This window comes from Grammomys surdaster, unplaced genomic scaffold (genome assembly GCF_004785775.1).
Source record: "Grammomys surdaster isolate TR1022 unplaced genomic scaffold, NIH_TR_1.0 126278, whole genome shotgun sequence".
NCBI lineage: Eukaryota > Metazoa > Chordata > Mammalia > Rodentia > Muridae > Grammomys > Grammomys surdaster.
The window spans coordinates 3,644,122-3,650,183 of NW_021621078.1; the positions used below are offsets into that span (position 1 = coordinate 3,644,122).

The 6,062-nt window shown below is 46.6% G+C and overlaps 1 pseudogene; it reads right to left on the reverse strand.

The window, feature by feature from the left end:
- Window positions 1-5,136: 5,136 nt before the first annotated feature.
- On the reverse strand, window positions 5,137-5,678 carry LOC114613986 (annotated as a pseudogene).
- Window positions 5,679-6,062: the final 384 nt, after the last annotated feature.

A 6,062-nucleotide genomic window follows, 5' to 3' on the forward strand; every position in this document is an offset into this window, starting at 1 on the left:
AACACCTTTCAGCTGAAGAAAAGAACCCTCCTAAAAAAGGAGAGATACCCCCTAATGGGAAAAGCTCGCTTTACCCCAACCTAGAGGCACTGACTATCGACAGTGCAGAGAGTTCCTCTGGGGACTCCAGTGAGGAGTCATTAGATTCTACAGAGGAGGCGGAGTTAGACGAGGAAGCAGCAAATTTTTCTAAAACTTTATCTCAGTTTTTATTACAGAATTGGACTGTAGAGTTTGAAGAGACGCTTCGGAAGTTACGCTTTGCGATTATAGAAGTGAATTCTACCAGACTTGATTTGTCCCTGACCGAAGGACTGTCTACCTGGATCTCTTCAATATTTTCTTATTTTAAAGAATGGGTGGGGGTGGGTCTTTTCGGAGCCTTGCTCTGCTGTGGGCTGGCGCTCGTGTTGTGGCTCCTTTAAAAGCTCAGGTCACAGTGACAACAGGATAAGGTGGTGATTGCCCAGGCACTTGTAGCACTGGACTAAGGGACTGGATAGCCATGATTAACAACTGCCCCAAAGACCTGTTAAGACAAGGCCATAATCTGTAATACCATCTCCTCCCCCTGCCAAATGGCCCTGGCACCTCTGGGAGTTTTTCTCCATTGCACAAGAGTTGGGCATTTTGGCTTCCCTAATTCTTTCTCTCTATCTGTCCCAGGAACCAAATCCAGACTCAAGAAGGGCTCGGGTTCCCATTGCACCTTGAGGACTGTGATATGGTTGTTCTCACACTCGTTAAGCTCGGGAGGGCTCGAGTTCCCATTGCACCCCGAAGTGAGTGTAGAGACACGGGCCTGCCTCACTTATTGAGGAGGAGAAAATCTAGACCTCTCTCCTTTTGATTGGTTTGTGTCTGCCCGGCCTGAACTCTTTTACTTTTCTATGGCCTCTTCTTAGGATCACTTTTAAATAAAAAAGGGGGCAGATGTGGGAAGCTATCCTTATCACATCATTGCCATTAACAAGTCTGTGCGCATGCGCTGGAAGGTTTTCCCGCCTTTATTAATCTGACAGTTGGAACACGTCATGTGGCCTGAGGCAACAGGAGCCCATCAGAGACTGCCACGTCCCAGGCGAGCTTAGCTTTCTATATAAGGGAAGGGTTTTAGGCCCTTGGGGTCCCTCCTCGTTTGTGAAGCTTATGCTCTCCCTCTCAAGATGCATTAAAGCTTATACTGCAGAAGGATCCTGAGTGTGCCGCGTCTTTCCTGCTGGCGGGAGGTTGCGCGGGACAGGCTTTGAAGCTCCACCTAATGTGGAAGAGACGGTCTTCTTCTAGCTGCCTTTGGAAAAGAGGTAGAACGTTCAGGAGCTCCAACGCCATGCCTGCCAGGATGCTGCCATGCTTCAAATGATACTGAACTGAACCTCTGAACCTGTAAGCCAGTCCCAATTAAATGTTGTCCTTTATAAGAGTTGCTGTGGTCATGGTGTTTTTTCACAGCAATAAAACCCTAACTAACACAATGCTGTTGGATATGTTTTTGTTCTCACTCCACTAACCAAATTTGTTTAACCCAACTGCATAGGATGTGCTTGATCACAAGTAGGCTGGAGGTACAAAGGCAGAAAATACGTTGGGATGTATGCTTGTCACTGATTGGACCTGATGGGAAATGTGGTGGCCTTATGGGTTTGCGTTTTTAAGCCTCTGCAAATGTGACTCATCTCCATTTTCTAAGAACGCTGTGGTGCTCCTGGCCAGAGACCATCATCCTGGCTAGTATTTAATTAAAGCTTGCTTCAAATTGGGCTCAAAATGGTCATAGTTCTCTTATCCTCTTCCCAGTGGGATTAACACAGGCCCGATGAAGTTGATTCCTAGCCAGTGCCTGTAACCTAGACTTAAAATGTGAGAGGAGAGGCTGGAGAGATGCCTCAGAGCCTAAGAGTGCCCGCTGCTCTTGCAGAGGACCAGAGTTTGGTTTCTAGAGTCCAGTTTTGGAGAGGCTCACAACTGCCTATAACTCCAGCTCCCAGCGATATGATGCTCTGATGCTCTCTTCTGTCCTCATCATCCATCTGAAAAGAGGTACACATAAATAAATAAAAAAATAAACCTTTTTTTGGGGGGGAGGGGGTTGAGACAAGGTTTCTCTGTGTAGCCCTGGCTGTCCTGGAACTCACTCTGTAGACTAGGCTGACCTCGAACTCAGAAATCTGCCTGCCTCTGCCTTCCAAGTGCTGAGATTAAAGGCATGCGCCACCACCACCCAGCCAGAAATAAACCTTAAAGAATAGAAAAGAGAAGGGGCTGGATAGATGGCTCAGTGGTTAAGAGCACGAACTGCTCAGTCAGAGGACTGGAATTCAGATCCTAGCACCCACATGGGGCCACTCACAGGTCCATAACCTCTAACTACAGGCTCAGGAGATCTGACACCATCTTCTGACCTCCAAGAGCATATACATACCTGTGCACAGACACACACACACACACATACACCTGCCCAAAGACACATGATTAGAAGTAAAATAGGGGTTTTGGTTTTTTAAACAAAAAGAAAATACAAGCTGGGCTCCTGGACTCTCTTTTGGGGAATTTAGAATGGTTAAGGAAGATGGAGAAGGGATATTCTGATAAAACATGTTAACATGGAATGGCCCACATGGGTCATGTGCATGTGTGGCTTAAGAGTGAAGACAAATGAAAAAGGAGACGACACTAGCCAGAACAGAGTGGCAGAGAGATGAAGTAGACACATACATATTCACATGCAGATACACACACATACATGCATATATACCCATACCATACACATATATTCATATACATATATACACATAGAAATCATAAACACACAGAGAACAATGGGCTAGAAGGAGCCTTACTGTCTGCCCTGGCCTAGGACTATGTTCAGAGCCAGTCATGGTCATACACAGCTACAATCTAATCACTTGAGAGGCAGAAGCAGTAGGATCCTGAGTTAAAGGCTAGTTTGGGTCATGGGAAGACACTGTCTCTAAAAGAAAAAAAAAGTTTTCTCTGTATAACAGTCATTGGTTCTAGTAACCAGGACCCTTGCGTCTAAGAGCAGGTAGACTAACTCCTAATATTACTCCAAGTCGTCTAAGCCTATATTGACCTGTGAGCTCCTTGTTAGTCTTGACTAGGATATTACAAAGAGTGGTAGGAGTGAAGTTCAGCAGGATCTTGAATTCATCTTAGAGCACTGGTGCCCAGGGCCAGGGCCCTGAGGTTAGACTCAGGTCTGCCCTAACAGTAACAGTATGTCTCAGACGCCAAGGGTCCATTTCTCGACTCGTTTACTATTATCATCTAAGACCTCTTTGCCTTTACTTTATGTGTATGGGTGTTTTGCTTGCATGTATACAAACACACGATCTGTGTCCCTGGTGCCCACGGCCATGCAAGCAGCACTAATTGAAGTCAGTAGAAGACACACAGAAGTAGGAGGCGGACTTGCCGGAAAAGGATTTAACAGGAGGGCGCGCACAGAGCTAGGAAAGGGTAATGGGAGGTCAGCATGATCAAGATTCATTATATCCATGTGTGAAATTGTCAATGAGTTAAAAATTCATTAAAAACAACAATTACATAAACAGCAAGCAATATTTTCCTTCCTCAGAACCATAGTGTGTGTGTGTGTATGAGTACATGTGAGTGTGTGAGTATATGTGCATGTGTGTGCAAGTGTGTGTGTGTATATATGCATATGTGTGTGCATTTGTGTGTATGTATGTGTGTAGGGGTGTGTGTGTGTGTGTGTGTGTGTGTGTGTAGTATTGGGGATTTGGGGCCTTGCCCATACTAGGCAAGCATTCTGCCACTGAGCTATTTCCCCAGGGCCCTGCTGCTGTTCTTTGCCTCCTACATTCCATCCTCTGCATAATGGCTAACAGCAGCATTTGGAAACAGAACTAACTGTCCATGTCTTCTTGAAATGACCTGAGCAGGTCTCCCTGGCATCCCCTCTGCTTGCTATAGCCTTCCTAGCTCACTGTACCCCAGCCGCAGGGACTTTCTCTAATCCTCCAACCTCCTTTTTGCCTGGGAGCCATTGGAGAAACTGGTCTAGCCACTGGGCCCTTCCCTGCCTCACCTTGTGAAGGCCTTGCCCTACCTATGGCCTCCTGTTCTTTGATGAAGGCATCCCGTCACTAATTCTTACTTTGCCAGAGATTATCCACAGCTACTCAGAACTGTTTCTTTTCTCCTTTTTTGATTTATTGCTTTGGTATGAGAGGGCATCACAAGGCCAGGTATGGTGGTACCTAACTTTCTTTCTTTCTTTTTTTTTTGTTTTTTTTGTTTTTTGTTTTGTTTTGTTTTTGTTTTTTTGGTGTTTTTGTTTTGTTTTGTTTTGTTTTTTTTTTTGGTTTTTTTCAAGACAGGGTTTCTCAGTGTAGTTCTGGCTGTCCTGGAAGTCACTCTGTAGACCAGGCTGGCCTCAAACACAGAAATCCGCCTGTCTCTGCCTCCCAAGTGCTGGGATTAAAGGTGTGGGCTCCCACCGCCTGGCCTAACTTTCTCTTTCTTTCTTTCTTTCTTTCTTTCTTTCTTTCTTTCTTTCTTTCTTTCTTTTATTCTTTCTTTCTTTTTTTTATAATTTTCTTTTCTTTTTTTTTTTAAAGATTTATTTATTATATATGAATACACTGTAGCTGTCTTCGGAAACACCAGAAGAGGGTATCAGATCTCATTACAGATGGTTGTGAGCCACCATGTGGTTGCTGGGATTTGAACTCAGGACCTCTGGAAGTGCAGTCAGTGCTCTTAGCCACTGAGCCATCTCTCCAGCCCTATTTTTTTTTTAAAGATTTATTTATTTTATTTATGAGTACACTGTAGCTGTCTTCAGACACACCAGAAGAGGGCATCAAATCTCATTACAGATGGTTGTGAGCCACCATGTGGTTGCTGGGATTTGAACTCAGGACTGCTCTGGAAGAGCAGTCAGTGCTCTTAACCACTGAGCCATCTCTCTAGCCCCTATTCTTTCTTTCTTTCTTTTTTTTTTTTTTTTTTCACTTGGTCCAAGACTTGGGAGAGGCTCCAGGGCGGTTACAAAGTTGCCTAGTGGCTTGAGAGGTTCCTTCAGGTGGAGGTTCTTAGGCGGGCTGGTGCAGAGCAGAGGAGGGAGCCTCTTGAAGGTGCAGAGGCCTCCTAGTCATGCTTGAGAGTGAGGCGCTCAAAGAGATCCTCGCTCAGAGATACCTGGGGCCCGCCAGTCTGTGCTGGTTGCGGCCCTGCCAGCCTACGGAGGTTGGTCAGGTGGTTGCCCATCTTCTTGATGAGCTTCACCTCCTTATCCAGGAAGTGGCTTTTCAAGAAGTCACAGAGATGAGGGTCTGTACGGGCAGATCCCAGGCATGCAGATCCAAGAGAGCCTGGTTCAGGTTCTTCTCCAGGGCCAAGGCAGCTTCCATGGCCTCCTGGGTTTTACCCCATTCATCTTGAGATGGCTTCTGCACATCCTGGAAGAGTGCACGGCCCCTGTGATTGTTCTGCAACTTGAGGAGACGCTCGGTGCTTTCGAGCTTCTCCTCGGCCAGTTTGCGGAAGTGGCCTACGCCCTCCAAGTCATCCCGGTCAAAAAAGAAGGCCAGAGAGAAGTAGGTGTAGGAGGCCCGCAGGTGTAAGTTGACCAGGCGGTTCACGGCAGCTTCCATTTCGGTGGAATAATTCTGACGAATCTGAGAGATCATGGCTGATCCAGAGTTTGGAGCTAGCCGCAAAGACTGGGCTGGCTGGTCCTAGGAGCCGAAGGCGGCGAGGAGATAGTCCCGGAGGCTGCGACTGGAGAGACTGTGAGGCGGCTGGAAGCTAATAAAGCGGGAGTCCCCGGGTCTGTTCTGTCCAAACACTGTTGAAGCAAGACACAGATCCACAGGACCTCCAAGGCGCTGCTGGTACCTAACTTTCATCCCAGCGCCCCAGAGGCAGAAGCAGGTGGATCTCAGTGAGTTCCAGACCAGCCAGGACTACATAGTAAGACCTTGTCTCAAACAAAACAAAGCAGAACAAAGCAAAACAACAGGGGGGCAAGAAAGATGGCTCAGTGGTTAAGACCTCTGTCTTAGGGTTTCTAT